Genomic DNA, 15,235 nt, shown 5'->3' on the forward strand with positions numbered 1-15,235 from the left:
TTTTCTTTTTACAAAATATTTATATATGATGTTTGTTTGTTGTTGATTGTTTTACTTTTTTTTTTTTTTAATATTTTGGTCCCCACAAAAAAATATTAGACAGCTCAGCTGTTTTAACACTGATAATAATAATATTACATATATCTCGAGAAACATCTTTACATATTAGAATGACTTCTGAAAGATCATTTGACACTCAAGACTGGAGTAATGATGCTGAAAATTCAGCTTTGCATCACAGGAATAAATTACATTTATAAACTGTTAAAATAGAAAACTGTTATTTTAATATTTCACATAATTACTGTTTTGCTGTATTTTAATCAGTGCATCCTTGGTGAGCAGAAGAAACATTTGTTCGGAATAAATAAAAAATAAATAAAAAATACAGACCAAAAATTTGTGAATGTTATATGTCATAAATGCACATGATCACACAAGTACAAACACTAAAACTAGTCTTAAAACCACATCTAGTTATCCACACATTTACAAACTAGGGCAGTAGCGATATTTAACACATACATGTTTCGTCCCTATAAACATTAGCAGGAGCCTTTATCAGTACTCTGTAACCAATCCAAAACAATCTCACTTCTTGTCACTGAACAGACAAAACTGTTTTGGTCACTCTGACAGAAATGTGTGGTCTTCCACCACGGATACCTTCGGAGTGACGAGATCCTTTTGAATTTCACCTAGTCTGGTTTGGTTTTGCTTACACACACATAGCACACAAAAAGGACACTCAAACGTCCCTTGACCACCCACATTCCCTCCCCTGAACGTGCTCGGCCAACAGACGAGAACTGCCATGCATCGTCTCAGTCAGCGCTGAGCTGTCATCTTCCTGTGTTACGTCACGTTGTGAGTGTGGGAGCTCTGTTCTGCTCTGCACTTCAAATGTGTGAGAAACAAACTGATGTACATGTCTGCGGACCACCCTGCTTCTGTTCAGATACTGCCAAGATACTATAGCAAAGCTAAAGCAGAGACTAATCTGTTGTATATTTGTAGCTCATCATAGTTGATAAGGACACCCCTTTTTATATCAGTCTCATATACAGAATCATATACAGCAGTTGTAGCATACAATTAACGCAGCACAATATATACTGTAACTGTGGGATACTATAAAAACAGTAGATCAATGTCATTTTTTAAAAGAAATTCATCAAAGATGCACTGAATTGAATTAAAAGACAATGTTAAAAAAGCTTTTTTATTTTAAAGTTTAAAGTTTTAAAATTCAGGTATAACTTGCATTTAAAAATAGAATAGAAAACAGTGAACTAAATTCTAATTATATTTTACAATATTACTGATTTTATTGTTTTTTTGATCAAATAAATTTAAGCCTTGTTGAGAATAAGAGACTAATGTCAAACCTTTGAACAGAATACAGTTTTGGTATATACTGAATCATAAAAAGATGTTTTAGCATGAAATCAATACTACACTATGCAAGTTAGTCATGATATATTATCGATACAGTACATACTACTATTTGATCTATTTTTGATAGCAGATAGTATCTACACTACCAGTCAAAATATAAGGACAGAAAGATTTGTAATGTTTTTACAGAAGAATCCCAAAAATGTTTTTTTTTTTTTTTTTTGGGGAAAGAAATTATAGAAATTAATACTTTTATTTAGCAAGGATGCTTTAAATTGACCATAACCTTACAAAAGATTTCTATTTCAGATAAATGCTGTTCTTCTAAACTTTCTATTCATCAAAGAAACATAAAAAAAATTCTACTAAAATGTATATTTTTTTTCTATTAAAATGATTTCTGAAGAATCTCGTGACTGGACTAATGATGCTAAAAATTCAGCTTTGAAACCACATAAATAAATGACATTTTAAAATATATTTAAATAGAAATGTTATTTAAATAGTAAAAATATTTCAAAATTTTACTGTTTATGCTATACTTTGGATCAAATACATGCAGACTTGGTGAGCAGAAAAACATTAAAAATCTTACTGTCCAAAAACTTTTGACTGGTAGTGTTTTACAGTATATAGCATTGTGACACACATTAACAGCAAATGTAAAATACTTTGATTCTAGCATATAGTAGAGTTTTTTTGTTTGTTTTTATGGGGTCCAAAAAACCCCAAAGGGCCAAAAGCTTTATATAGATAAATTTAAATTGAATGTAATGTTTCTCCTTAGATTTTCACATATAACACTACAAAATATTTTCCAGATAATAATGTTCTGAGATATTTTAGAAAAATAATTTATTAAAACATACTTATATAACCAAATGTAAAACAATCTAAAAACAACATTTTATAAAAATTTATAAGAATAAAAAACCTTTGCTGTCTTTATAATATCCATTTACTGTAAGACATGCTTTTTTGAGCGTCAAACATTGCAAATACCAGTAATTTGACAGGAGCAAATGTTTGTAAATCCTGTGGCATGATTCCTTTTAATACTCTCCTCCCATATATTTTGCGTCTGAAAGGGAAACTCCTTAAGTTGTTAGTAAATCTGGCCTATGGTATAAATGGGTACGCATAAATGAAAATATATAGATTTACATGTCAGAACGGTAGTCCCTTATAAGGGGATCATCATATTTGGGGTCCTTGGCATCAAAAAGTTTGTAAAACCCTAAAGAGTATCATATACAGTGCAATCAATATGACATGCCATTTATAATATCATATAATCACTAGAATTGCCATTGATTAAATGGCATTTTGGTCTGTTTCCACAAGTAGTTGATCCAAAAATGAATGTTCTGTCACATGTGCAAACCAGTTTGACTTGCTTTCTTCTGTGGATATATATATATATATATATAAAATGCTTCATACAAAAGTCAAAAGGTCCAATGTTGGTTGTTCCTTTTTGTTTTCCAGGAAATAAATCGCATACGTTTGGAATAACATAAGTGTGAATAAATGATGTCAACATTTTTTGGTGAACTACCCCTTTAATTATCAACACATGACTGACCATTAGCCATCCCGCACAACTAATCAAACCCAGTGGTTCACAGCGTGTTGGAAAACTAGATTATTTCCACTGGTATTGACAATGGCTCCATCCTTATCCCCTCCTTCCTCTTCCTCACTGTGCAGTACCTTTGGCCTGTCTATCAGTCTGGACCAAGGAAGAGCGTGTCACCCAGTCACTCAGGGGGCTCAGATAGGTCTGGCTCCCTGCTAGGCCTGGGACGTGGCTTATCAGCCAAGCCTGGCTCCATTTGAGGGGGAGTGGGCCGACAGCGTCTCCACACCAGGCCTGAGCGCCCCCACCCACCATCCCAAAAAATACTGATAACAGAAAGCAGGGAGTGTGAGAGAGTAGTTCCCGTTTTGAAGTGTCCGCTTATAGTTTGCACTACAATAAAGGGATAGTTCATGCAAAAATTGAAATTCTGTTATGATTTGCTCACCATCATATTGTTCCAAACTTTTATGACTTACTTTCTTCCATGAAGCATAAAAAAAATGAGACCCAGGACCACAAAACCAGTCATAAGCGTCAATGTATAAAATTGAGATTTATACATAATATGTAAGCTCAATAAATAAGCTTTCCATTGATGTATGGTTTGTTAGGACCATACATCATCATATGACAACATTTGGTCGAGATACAACTATTTGAAAATCTGGAAAACCACCTTTAAAGTTGTCCAAATGAAGCTCTTAATGAAAGATAAGATAATTGAAAATCAAAAGATAAGTTTTAATATATTTACGGTAGGAAATTTACAAAATATTTTCATGGAACATGATCTTTACTTAATATCCTAATGATTTTTGGCATAAAATAAAAATAAAATAAAAAAATAATTTTGAGCTATACAATGTATTGTTGGCTATTGCCACAAAAATACCTGTGCTACTTAATACTGGTTTTGTGGTCTAGGGTCACAAATATTGGTAAGCTACCAAAGAGTTTCAGTTCCCACTGACTTATATCAGTCCATACAATGGGAGCCAATGGGAACCGAAACTGTTTGGTTATCAGCATTCTTCAAAATATCTTCTTTTATGTTCAGCACAAGAAAGAAAATCACATGGGTTTGGAATGACTCTTTTAATTATATTATTTGGGTGGACTGTCCCTTTAAGAATGTTTCGGAAATAAGCGTGCATGTTTGCACAATACGCATCTGGTTGCTCAGAAGCCAAATCAATGAACCATGTAAGTGCAAAATCCATCTTATATGACAGAGTTTCGGAAGAAGGAGAGTTAAACTTAAGGAAATGGGATTGTGAGTAAATAGGTTAACCAAACCATTATGACCTATTCCCGTATTTGGCTATTAATACGCTGGTTGTTTGCTGTTGAAGCCATTTCAGTGTTGTCATTTCTCTACCTTCGGGCCATTCGGCAAGCTCTAACTTTATGGTGGTGCTTTTCATAAAATTAGCATCGCGTAATGTATTTCCTGTCTGACTCATGACTAGAGAGAAAAGAGGGAGTTTATTAGCCAATAATGCTGCGGCACTGCAGAATGTCACTGTGTGCTGTCAGGCCTGATTTCATTACCTTTCAGGATAAGAAATGCACTGTAATATTAAGGAGAAAGTCCATCATTCGCGGAGGGCATTGACAGGCAGGGAGGAGAGCCAAGGAGCCTCCGCAGCTCCTGGGGGCCATTTCCTCCCGTAATCTGTGAGACCCAGGCCGTTAGAGCATCCTTCCACCGGTTTGCCGTCTCTGATCCCATGCCGCTATCATCTGCTGGGGCGTCTGTGGGCTACATGTGACCCCATGTATCTCGCACAAATACACAGACGCAGCCGGTCAGCTCATCTCTTATCGCCTCGGCCTGACGGCATCTCGAGACGCTAACTGTCTACAAATATAGTGATTGCAGGAATTGTCAGCACCAGCCCTGTGGCCTGATATCACTCGGACACTCACTTGGGAACCGTTCAGAAGCACAGTTTTATCTACGCCTCTATTGGTCTTGCCAATGTAACGGGAGACAACGTTACATGTTGAGATATACAGGTTGGTCCAAACCAGTGTAAATTTCTTCTCAAATGTCACCCTGGACCACAAAAACAATCATATGGAACAATTTTTTTGAGATTTATACATCATCTGGAAGCTGAATAAAGCTTTCCATTGATATATGGTATGTTAAGATGGGACAGTATTTGGCCAAGATACAACTATTTGAAAATATGGAATCTGAGGGTGCAAAAAAAAAAATCAAAATATTGAGAAAAAAGGGTGTTTTCAGCCTCCTGTGTACAGATCTTGCAACATGAGGTGATGGTCGTGGATGAATGGCACAACAATGGGCCTCAGGATCTCGTCATGGTATCTTTGTGCATTCAAAATGTCATCAATAAAATGCACCTGTGTTCGTTGTCCATAGCATACGGCCACTCGATCCACAACGTTGACATCAGCAAACCGCTCACTCACACGACGCCATACACGCTGTCTGCCATCTTCCCTGTACAGTGGAAACCGGGATTCATCCGTGAAGAGAACACCTCTCCAAAGTGCCAGACGGCATCGAATGTGAGCATCTGCCCACTCAAGTCGGTTACGACGACAACGAACTGCAGTTAGGTCGAGACCCCGATTAGGACGACAAGCATGCAGATGAGCTTCCCTGAGACGGTTTCTGACAGTTTGTGCAGAAATTCTTTGGTTATGCAAACCAATTGTTGCAGCAGCTGTCCGGGTGGCTGGTCTCAGACGATCTTGGAGGTGAAGATGCTGGATGTGGAGGTCCTGGGCTGGTGTGGTTACATGTGGTCTGCGGTTATAAGTCTGCTTGGATGTACTGCCAAATTCTCTGAAACGCAGGGATGTAAGTTAGACAAGAATATCTCAGACTGAGGGATTGAGGTGTTGTGTTGCTGGATGTAATAATGAACATAGTGGTCGTCATTTACTCCAGACATCTGAGCCGCTGAAGATGCAGTGGATTACATTTGTTTGTGAAGGGAATGCAGCTCCTGATCTACATATATCCATCTATGTTCGCGCAAATCATTCGTGATCCAGCTTCACTTACAGCAGAAGTGAGTGTAAGGGTTTTTTTATGAATCTTTGCGATTGCCTTTCCTAATAACGTGCTAGTTAGCAAGTTTAGCAGCTAAACGCGGCTAAAGTAAACAGGCTCGTCACTCCACAGAGAGAAGAGAGGGGCGGGGCGAGCAGAGCTCATTTGGATTTAAAGGAACAGTTCCTCAGAATGGGATGATTTTTGCAGAGCTCATTTTGACAAGGTCAAAAGGGTGTTGTTTTACACAACCATTGAGAAGGTTTAACCAAAGTATATTATAGACTTTTCATTAAGACCCTAAAGAATCATATCAACTTGTGGAAAATGGGCATCCGATGACCCCTTTAGATATAAAGGTTGTTTTTGGCAAAAATGATGACTAAACAAACAATTAACTATAATATTTTGACATTTTCTGTGCTGATCTGGAAGCAAAATTGCATGATTTAAACATGATCAAATGTAAACATGGTCAAAGGTGTGAATTAAAGCTGAGAGTGCTAGTTACAATATTTACTCCCAAACACAAGTGGTGAGGGAAATGTTGAACTTATGTGTATGATGGACAGTTCTGCAGGAACAAATTTCTGTTTGAACTACTTTCATGTGGTCAGAGATGGTAATTGGGGTTTTGCTGACAGGGTTAAGGAGAGCAGGATTAACCCTTGGACAAGACCGGGTTCAACTGCAAGCTTCCAGTCTTCCTCCCCCTGCCTGACCCCAACACATGCACACTAGGTCTAAAGTTCAATGTTCTGAGAAAAGAGTTCAAATCCACAGTCTGATAACACTTCCAGTCCAGAGATACCAGTGCTGTGGTATAAAAGAACCCCAAAGGTTAAGGTCTCAGAGACATCCATTTGTACATTCATCATCAGACCTGCAGAGATAAGGAGAACCCTCACACGATGACTCTGAGGAGGTCTGCTGGGAAGCAGGTGAAGGGTAGAATAAACCACAGCGATCAGATCGCCAGATCTTGACATCTCAGAACATTATACAACCTTCAGACTTCATCACAAACATGATTTTAACATACTGATTTTACTACAGAAACTTGGTGGGTCATTGCTAAAGCATTGCTATGCGATTGCTAAGGTGTTCTGAATCGTTTTAATGCAATTGCTGAGGCTGTTGCCTACTCATAAATGAAAATTACATGTTACTTTCTGCTGTGAAAGAAGATATTTTGCGTCATTTTTATCCATACAATCAAAGTCATTGGGGTGACCTTTGCCATCTTAGTGGCAAATATATAAAAAATAAATATTTTATATAATAAATAAATATATAAAATATTTGTATTATTTTAGCATTTATAATTCATATTTATGAGTCCAGTGGGTCCAGTGTTTTTTTTCTAGAAATTCAGATAAATTTGTTATTGTTAACTAAAACTAAAACAAAAAAACAAAAGTTTAAGACAAGGTACTACATTACTAAAACTGAAATAATAAAGCTATATAGAAATATTTAAAACCTAATAAAACTAAACAAAATAGGTAAAATTTACAATAAAATAAAATAAAAAAATTAATATATATTTAAACTAAATAGTAAAATGTAAATAAAAATGACAAAAAAAAAAATTACATAAACTAAAATGAAAACTGAACACAAAAATAAAAGTAAATTCAAAATATATATACTCTATTAATATATAAATACTAAAACAGCATTTGAAATGACATGAAGTTGAGTAAAAAAATGACAAAATTTCAGGATGAACTAATTAATAAATTAATAAATCAATAAATTAAACTAATAAAGCTGACATAAAATAAAGTGCAAATATTAGTTGAACACTTTGAAAAAAAAAATGAAATATTGTCTTGGCAAATGACTTAAACATAAGGTTAAGACAAGATACTAAATTACTAAAACTAAAATAATAACGTTACATAGAAATATTTAAAAATAAAAAACTTGGGGGCTCGGGGGCAGATTGTCTTGGCAACTAACTAAAAACAAAAAAGTTTAAGACAAGGTACTAAATTATTGAAACTAAAACACAGAAATATGTAAAAATAAAAATTTACAACCAATAAACAAAATCACTAAAACTCAAATAAAAATATTCAAACTAAATAGAAAAATGTAAATAAAAATAACTAAACAAAATTACATAAACTCAAATTTAAATATGAAAAATTAACACATATAACAATTAATTCAAAATATTAATACTCTATTAGTATATAAATACTAAAATAGAACTGGTTTGAAATGACATGAAGGTGGGTAAAAAAAATGACAAAATGTTAGGATGAACTAATTAAAATAAAGCTGACATAAAATAAAATACAAAAATTAGATGAAAACTTAACTTAAAAAAAAACAAATTTAAGACAAGATATTAAATTACAATTAAAGCTAAAATAATAAAGCTAAATAAAAATATAAAAAAATAACTACAATTGCTATAACTCAAATTAAAATATATTAAAATGACTAAACTAAACTGCATAAAACACATTACAATTAAAACTGAACACACAAAAATAAAAGGAAATTCAAAATAATCTTAAATACTCGATTAGTATATAAATACTAAAATAGCACTGGTCTGAAATGACATGAAGAGTAAAAGATGACAAAATTTTAGGATGAACTATCTTTTAACAATAAATTGCAGGTACAGTTCACTGTGTCTAATGATTCTTTGTTCTGTTCCATCCTTATCATGTGAGGTCCTAATCCTGGAAATCATGCTATTTGGAGACAAGCTGTAAAAATACAACTAACACAGACCTTACCGCAACTAAGTGTATTTATTCTACTCTTACTCTACTCAGATTTTGTCAGAGAGCAACAGGACGAGCAAAGGAGACATCTAGCAGTTTGTAATGGTGTGAATGTCCCTGTCTGTGTTTACTTCACGCCTTTCATAGAGTGCTAATGCAACCGGAGCATTTGACAGCTAAATGAGCCTCACTCGGGACATCAGGGCAGCAGTGACGCTCTCAGTCCCGTGTGCCTGACGAACAGCGGTGGTAATGGACGCTGCCCAGGGGGGCGGGGGGCACGTTATGGGTGGGGGTGGAGATTTTGCGATGACCCCCTGCCACGACAGATGAAGGCCGTCGATGCAGTAACCAATTTCAGAGAGATTTTCTGCTCCAGCGGAGGCACGAGGCAGCCCTCCTGTACCCCGGCCTCACCTCCCCTCCTTTCCTGTCTTCACGTCCCCCTTGGCACCCTCTCTCCCACCACTTGTCTTATCCTTGAAATTTTTGGTTCTGTCCCTCCTCACAAAAACTCAATCATTGACTAATCAGCAAGATTTCCTCTCCTGAGAGAGTGCCCAGCAGGGGCATTTCAGGGGGAAATGGGCTCAGTGCTGTACTCCCCCTCAGCAGCATTTTAATTGAGTGAATATTTAAACTAAAGAGAACATTTCATCGTGGTAACACAAGCCTGACCTCAGATGTCAGTCATGGGTGATGAAGACCAGGGCATTGTCTGGTTCACACCTTTACTCTTGGTCTCACTCATACACTTGACAGACTACAAAAGAACTGAGGTTATGCTAACTGACACTGTACCAAAACGTAAAAAACTGATTTGAAATATCAAATTCTGAAAACAAACGCTTTGTCATTTTGATTGACTACAAAGGAAAAGAGGTTACACTGCCAGACAAAAAAAAAAAAAAACATTTAAAAATTAAAGAAATTTAAAGTGCTTTTTGTGATTTTGATAGGCTACAAAAGTTACACTGACACTAAATGTTTTGTCATTTTGACTGACAACAAAAGAACTGAGGTTACGCTACCTAAAATTGTGCCAAAAAAAAAAAAACATTAAAATTACACATTTGAAAAGAACTTTTGAATGTTTTTGACTACAAAGGAACTGAAATTTTATACAAATAAAAAATATATATTAAAATACCAAATTTGTAAAAAAAAAAAAATAATAAATAAAATAAAAAAATAAAATGTTTATGGTCATTTTGACTGACTACAAAAGAACTGAGGTTACCTGAAATTTTACAAAAATTTAAAATGGCATTAAAATGACAAGTTTAAAAAGAAATTTTAAATGACTGACTACAAAGGAACCCAGGATACCTGAAATCTTACAAAAAAAAAAAAAAAAAAAATTGAAAGAAGAGTAGAATTAGAAATTTAAAAAGAAATTTGCTTTTGTCATTTTGATTGACTACAAAGGAACTGAATTTACCTGAAATTTCACAATAAATAAATAAATAAATAAATAAACAAACAAATAAAAAAAAAATTAAATGCTTTCGGTATTTTGACTGACTACAAAGGAACTGAATTTACCTGAAATTTCACAAATAAATAAATAAACAAACAAATAAATAAAATTACAAATTTGAAAAAAAAAAATGTAAATGCTTTTGGAATTTTGACTGACTACAAAGGAACTGAGGTTAAACTATCCAAAATTGCACCAAAAAAAAAAAAAAAAAAAAAAAACACTGTAAAAATTACTTATTTAAAAAGAAATTTGCTTTCGTCATTTTGACTGACTACAAAGGAACTGAGGTTACATGAAATTTTACGAAAATAAAAAAATAATAAATAAAAGTTTTTGGTCATTTTGACTGACTACAAAGGAACTGAAATTTTATGAAAATAAAAAATAATAAAAAAAAAAACATTAAAATTACAAATTTGAAAAGAAATTTCAAATGCTTTGGGTTATTTTGACAGTCTACAAAGGAAGTGGTGTTACCTAAAGTTTTATGAAAATTAAAACAAAAAAAAGTTTTGTCATCTGACTACAAAAGAACTGAGGTTACACTAGCTGAAATTGTGTTAAAATAATAATAATAATAATAATGAAATACAATTACAAATTTACAAAGATATTTAAAATGCTTTTGTCATTCTGCCCGACTACAAAGGAGCTGAGGTAACACTACCTGAAATTTTACCAAAATTTAAACAACAAGAAGAACAACATCAAAAACATTAAAATTACACATTTGAAAAGAAATTTCAAATGCTTTTGACTACAAACTGAGGTTAGTTTGTAGTCATTTTATGAAAATGAAAAAAATAAGTATTAAAATTACAAATGTTAAAAACAAAAAATCAAATATCAAATGCTTTAAAACAAACTGAGGTTACCTGAAATTTTGTGCGATGTGTAATGAGAAATTTAAAAATAAGAAACAGAAATTGCTATCATGTCACATTAAAAATTCCAATTGTTGTTATATTTTATGTACAGATAAAAACATAATGGGAAAATTATTATTTGTAGCACAACATCTTCCTCTGAACACCCTGCAAAGAGTAACAAGTTCACAAGCTGTGCTAATACCTTCAAAAGCTTGAAATAGTTTTTGTCCCTTCAACACTCACACTGCGCTGTATTTGACCCTGTAAAGTGTATTAGGGCAACAGCAAATCTCTGAGAAAATCTCCGCTAAATACTTAAGAAAGGGCTTCTGCATGAGCATACGTTGGTTAGATTCACAGGATAACAGCACAAGGAAACAATGGGCCTTTATTGGCATCTTGCAGCTTTTAAAACGTTATGCTAGTGTCATGACTAATTCCACTCGTGTTATCCATATGGTGGATATTCTATGTAAAGGCTCAATCCGACAGCCTGCAAAACCCTACATAAATCCGGACTAAGCTCGATTAAACTTCACAGTTTAAATTAATACAGTTCATGTGGGAGAGTGTTTGAAATCAGCATGCATAAACAGAGCCTGAGAAATCTCTGAACTCTGAAAGCAACTCTTTCTTTGTGAATCTATTTGGGTTTTGTCCTTTCAAACAAGTCACTTTCCTTTAAAAGTGATGGGTTTGAAATGACCTGGGTGTGTACATGATGACAGAATTACATTTTTGGGTAAACTATTCTTCTAAAGGGATAATCTACCCAAAAATTAAACTTTTCGTCATCATTTACTCAGACTCATGTCGTTCCAAACCTCTGTGATTTTCATTCTTCTGTGTAACGCAAACTCAAACTGTGTTTGAGTCAGTCAAAGACAAAAGTCACAGACCTTACTTGACATCAGAAGTGACCACATTTGACGAGGAGAATTCTGGGAGCTCTGAAGCAGTGCAGCCTGGACCACAGCAAAAAAAAAAAAAAAAAAGACCCAGGAGAGATGTAGCAGGAGTGCTGAAACAGAGCAAAGGTTAAAGTCAGAAATGATAGCAGAAGCTCTTTGCACATACAGACCTTGGTCTGATCTGGCTAGGTTGGATATTAGTGCCACGGTTTACATGCGCCTCACAAATACTCCTCTTTCCTCTCCATCTTCAAAATGAGTTATTGTAGCATTTACTGAACAGGGTACCTCTGAGAAAAAAATTGTTCAGATTAATTCTGCTTCTAATCCGTTCTGTATTCTAATGAATGTAATGCTGAACTGAGCATGTTTCTTCCATAACCTAATGTGATTTCAATACATCAGGACAACAGCCTTTTATTTATTTATTTTTTCACCATTTAATGTATTATTCTCTCTTTTTGTTCCAAAAGCATAAGACTGACTGATTTCTGTGGTACGCAAATCACATTTTGAACCTCGGCTGTATAAAATATAGCGACTATAGTCTGTCAAGCTCCAAAAGAACAAAGTAAGCACAATATAAGTAGTCCATAGGAACGAGGTTCTATTGTTTAACAATTCTGAAGCTCTACAATAGCAAATTTAAGTTATTATTCACTGGAAAACGTCCCCAGCATTATACCTTTCATATCACATTTGCATATTAAAACTTACAGCGTTAAAATTAGCGCTGGGCAACGATTAATCGTGATTAATTGTGATAAATCGCATTTAAAATAAAAGTTTTTGTGTACAAATGTGGTATGTATATATAAATACACATGCATGTACACATTTAAGAAAACTATGTTATGTTTATATATTAAATATATTTATATATATATTATATAAATTATATGAATATAAATATATACATGTAAATATTTTCAAAATATATACTGTATGTGTGTGTGTTTATATATACGTAGTAATATACACAGTATACACACATATTATATAAAACTTTTATTTTGGACGCGGTTAATCGCAATTTAAATTAAAATTACTTGTATGACATTCAGGGTTATAATTGTTAACTAAAACTTTTAAAAAATGTTTGTTAATTTAAAAAAAATGAAATAAAATAAAATAAAATACAAAATAAATAATGATAATAAAATAAAATAATTAGATGAAAAATTAAACAAAACAAAAAACTAACTGAAATAAATTTAAGGTGAATCACTAAAATTAAATATTTAAATACACATAAACCTAAAAATATAAAAAGAAATCTAAAAAAGAAATCTTAAAATAAATAATATATATGAAACATTAATAATATCTAAAAAGTAATAACAATAATAATAATAATAATAAAGAAACAGGCACCAAAAAAAAGTAAACTTAAAATATAAAAACTAATAAAAAATATAAAAATGTACAAAACATTAACTATAAAAGCTATTTTATAAAAATAAAAAATATAAAAGCTAATTTGTTAGGAAAACTTGACCTTGACCTAATTCAAAATGTTCATTAAAAATATAATCGTATATAAATGGCAACATGCAATAACCAATAGTGTACGGCAATATTAAAAACTCATGTTGCTTATTGGAATATGCAAATGAGATTTTAAAACAACTGGAGGAGTGGGTGAATTTTAGACAGTAATAACTTTGGTATGTTAATGAATTTTAGTCGGCTGTTCTCAAAAAACCTCATACAACTAATGCTGTGCAACAATTAATCTAAATTAATCACATCCAAAATAAACGTTTTTGTTTACATAATGTGTGTACTGTGTATATTTATTATGTATATATACATACAAACACATGCATGGACATATTTAAAAATGTTATGTTTATATATTAAATATAGTAATTATATCAATATTCATTTTGTGTTTCTCAGGAAAAAAAGAAATTCTATCAGTTTGAATGACTAAATGATGACAGAATATTAGTTTTTTGAGTAAACTGATACTTAACGTAAAGGTTCCTCGGTTTGTGCAAGTGAAAATCTGTGGAAGGGAGAAGATCAGAAGCAGAGGTCAAAGTAGAGAAAGGACACCAAGCCGATGCCCAAGTAAGACTACCACTTTAGTCCTGTTTGAAAATGTGATCACCGCTGGAGAAGCACAAGGGGGAAGGGACAGAAATGGCCGAGTAGAAACACAATTAAAGTGCTCCTTAAAGAGACGTCTGTGGGATTCGGTCCCTGTGCAGTTTGCAGTGTTGTATTACTGGAGACCTGCGACTCTCGGTGGCTTTTATCACCGCACGCTCGCCGCTAAAACCCCAACATCGGTGTGATGCTGCAAAAAGGCTTTCAGCATCACAGACATCCTCTCTCCGCACCATTCTCTGTCACACCCTTTCCCCCCGTGGGATGGGCCGCTCATATTCTTCCTTCACAAGTGTGTTAAACCACATTAGTACCGTTTTAACCACCGGGCTTCTCTATTATTCATGGCGGTGGCAAAGTCAAACATTCCCATTTAAAGATTTTACACTTGTTTGACCAGGAGAATGTCCGATAGTCATGTACGGACAGGAGAGCATCTCAGAGAAAATGAGCGGAGCGGAGGGGAGGGGAAGGACAGACGCCGTCTCCTTTTTTCCGCAGCTCGCTATTGCCAATGCGACAGAGGGAGGAAAAGAGATAAAGAGAGCTGAAAGACAGAGACAGCGAGAGAGATCCAATCACATCTCTGATGAGGACCTTTGAAGGTTGCCACTTGGTGTGGGGAGCACATGCTGACCGGTGTGACCATGGAGAGACTGGGCCGCCCGTGCCAGTGCTTTTATCACACACTCACTCTGTCCCACATCAAACAAACACTCTCTGGAAGGACACTGACGTGGGCAGATATAGGACGGTCCTGTCAGGAAAGATTAATATAATAATATTAACTACATTAGGTTAATGTTATGGCTATGGTAATGGCAATTTTGAAACTTTTTCAGGTGGCGGATCGCTTACGATAAAAAATATATAAAAACTACACTCTAAAAAATGTGGTTATATGGGAATATGGGCAGTATGGGTTAAATGTTTAACCCAACCTTCTGGGTAATTTTATTTAACTCAACTATTGCTTAAAAATGTCTACATTTCTTGTTTAAAATTAACCCCAAATAGATTGGAAATTATATATATGTATATATATATATACACACATATATATATGTTTAACAAATTAAACATTGATCTTGGACCACAA

This window comes from Labeo rohita, chromosome 16, assembly GCF_022985175.1.
Source record: "Labeo rohita strain BAU-BD-2019 chromosome 16, IGBB_LRoh.1.0, whole genome shotgun sequence".
Lineage (NCBI taxonomy): Eukaryota > Metazoa > Chordata > Actinopteri > Cypriniformes > Cyprinidae > Labeo > Labeo rohita.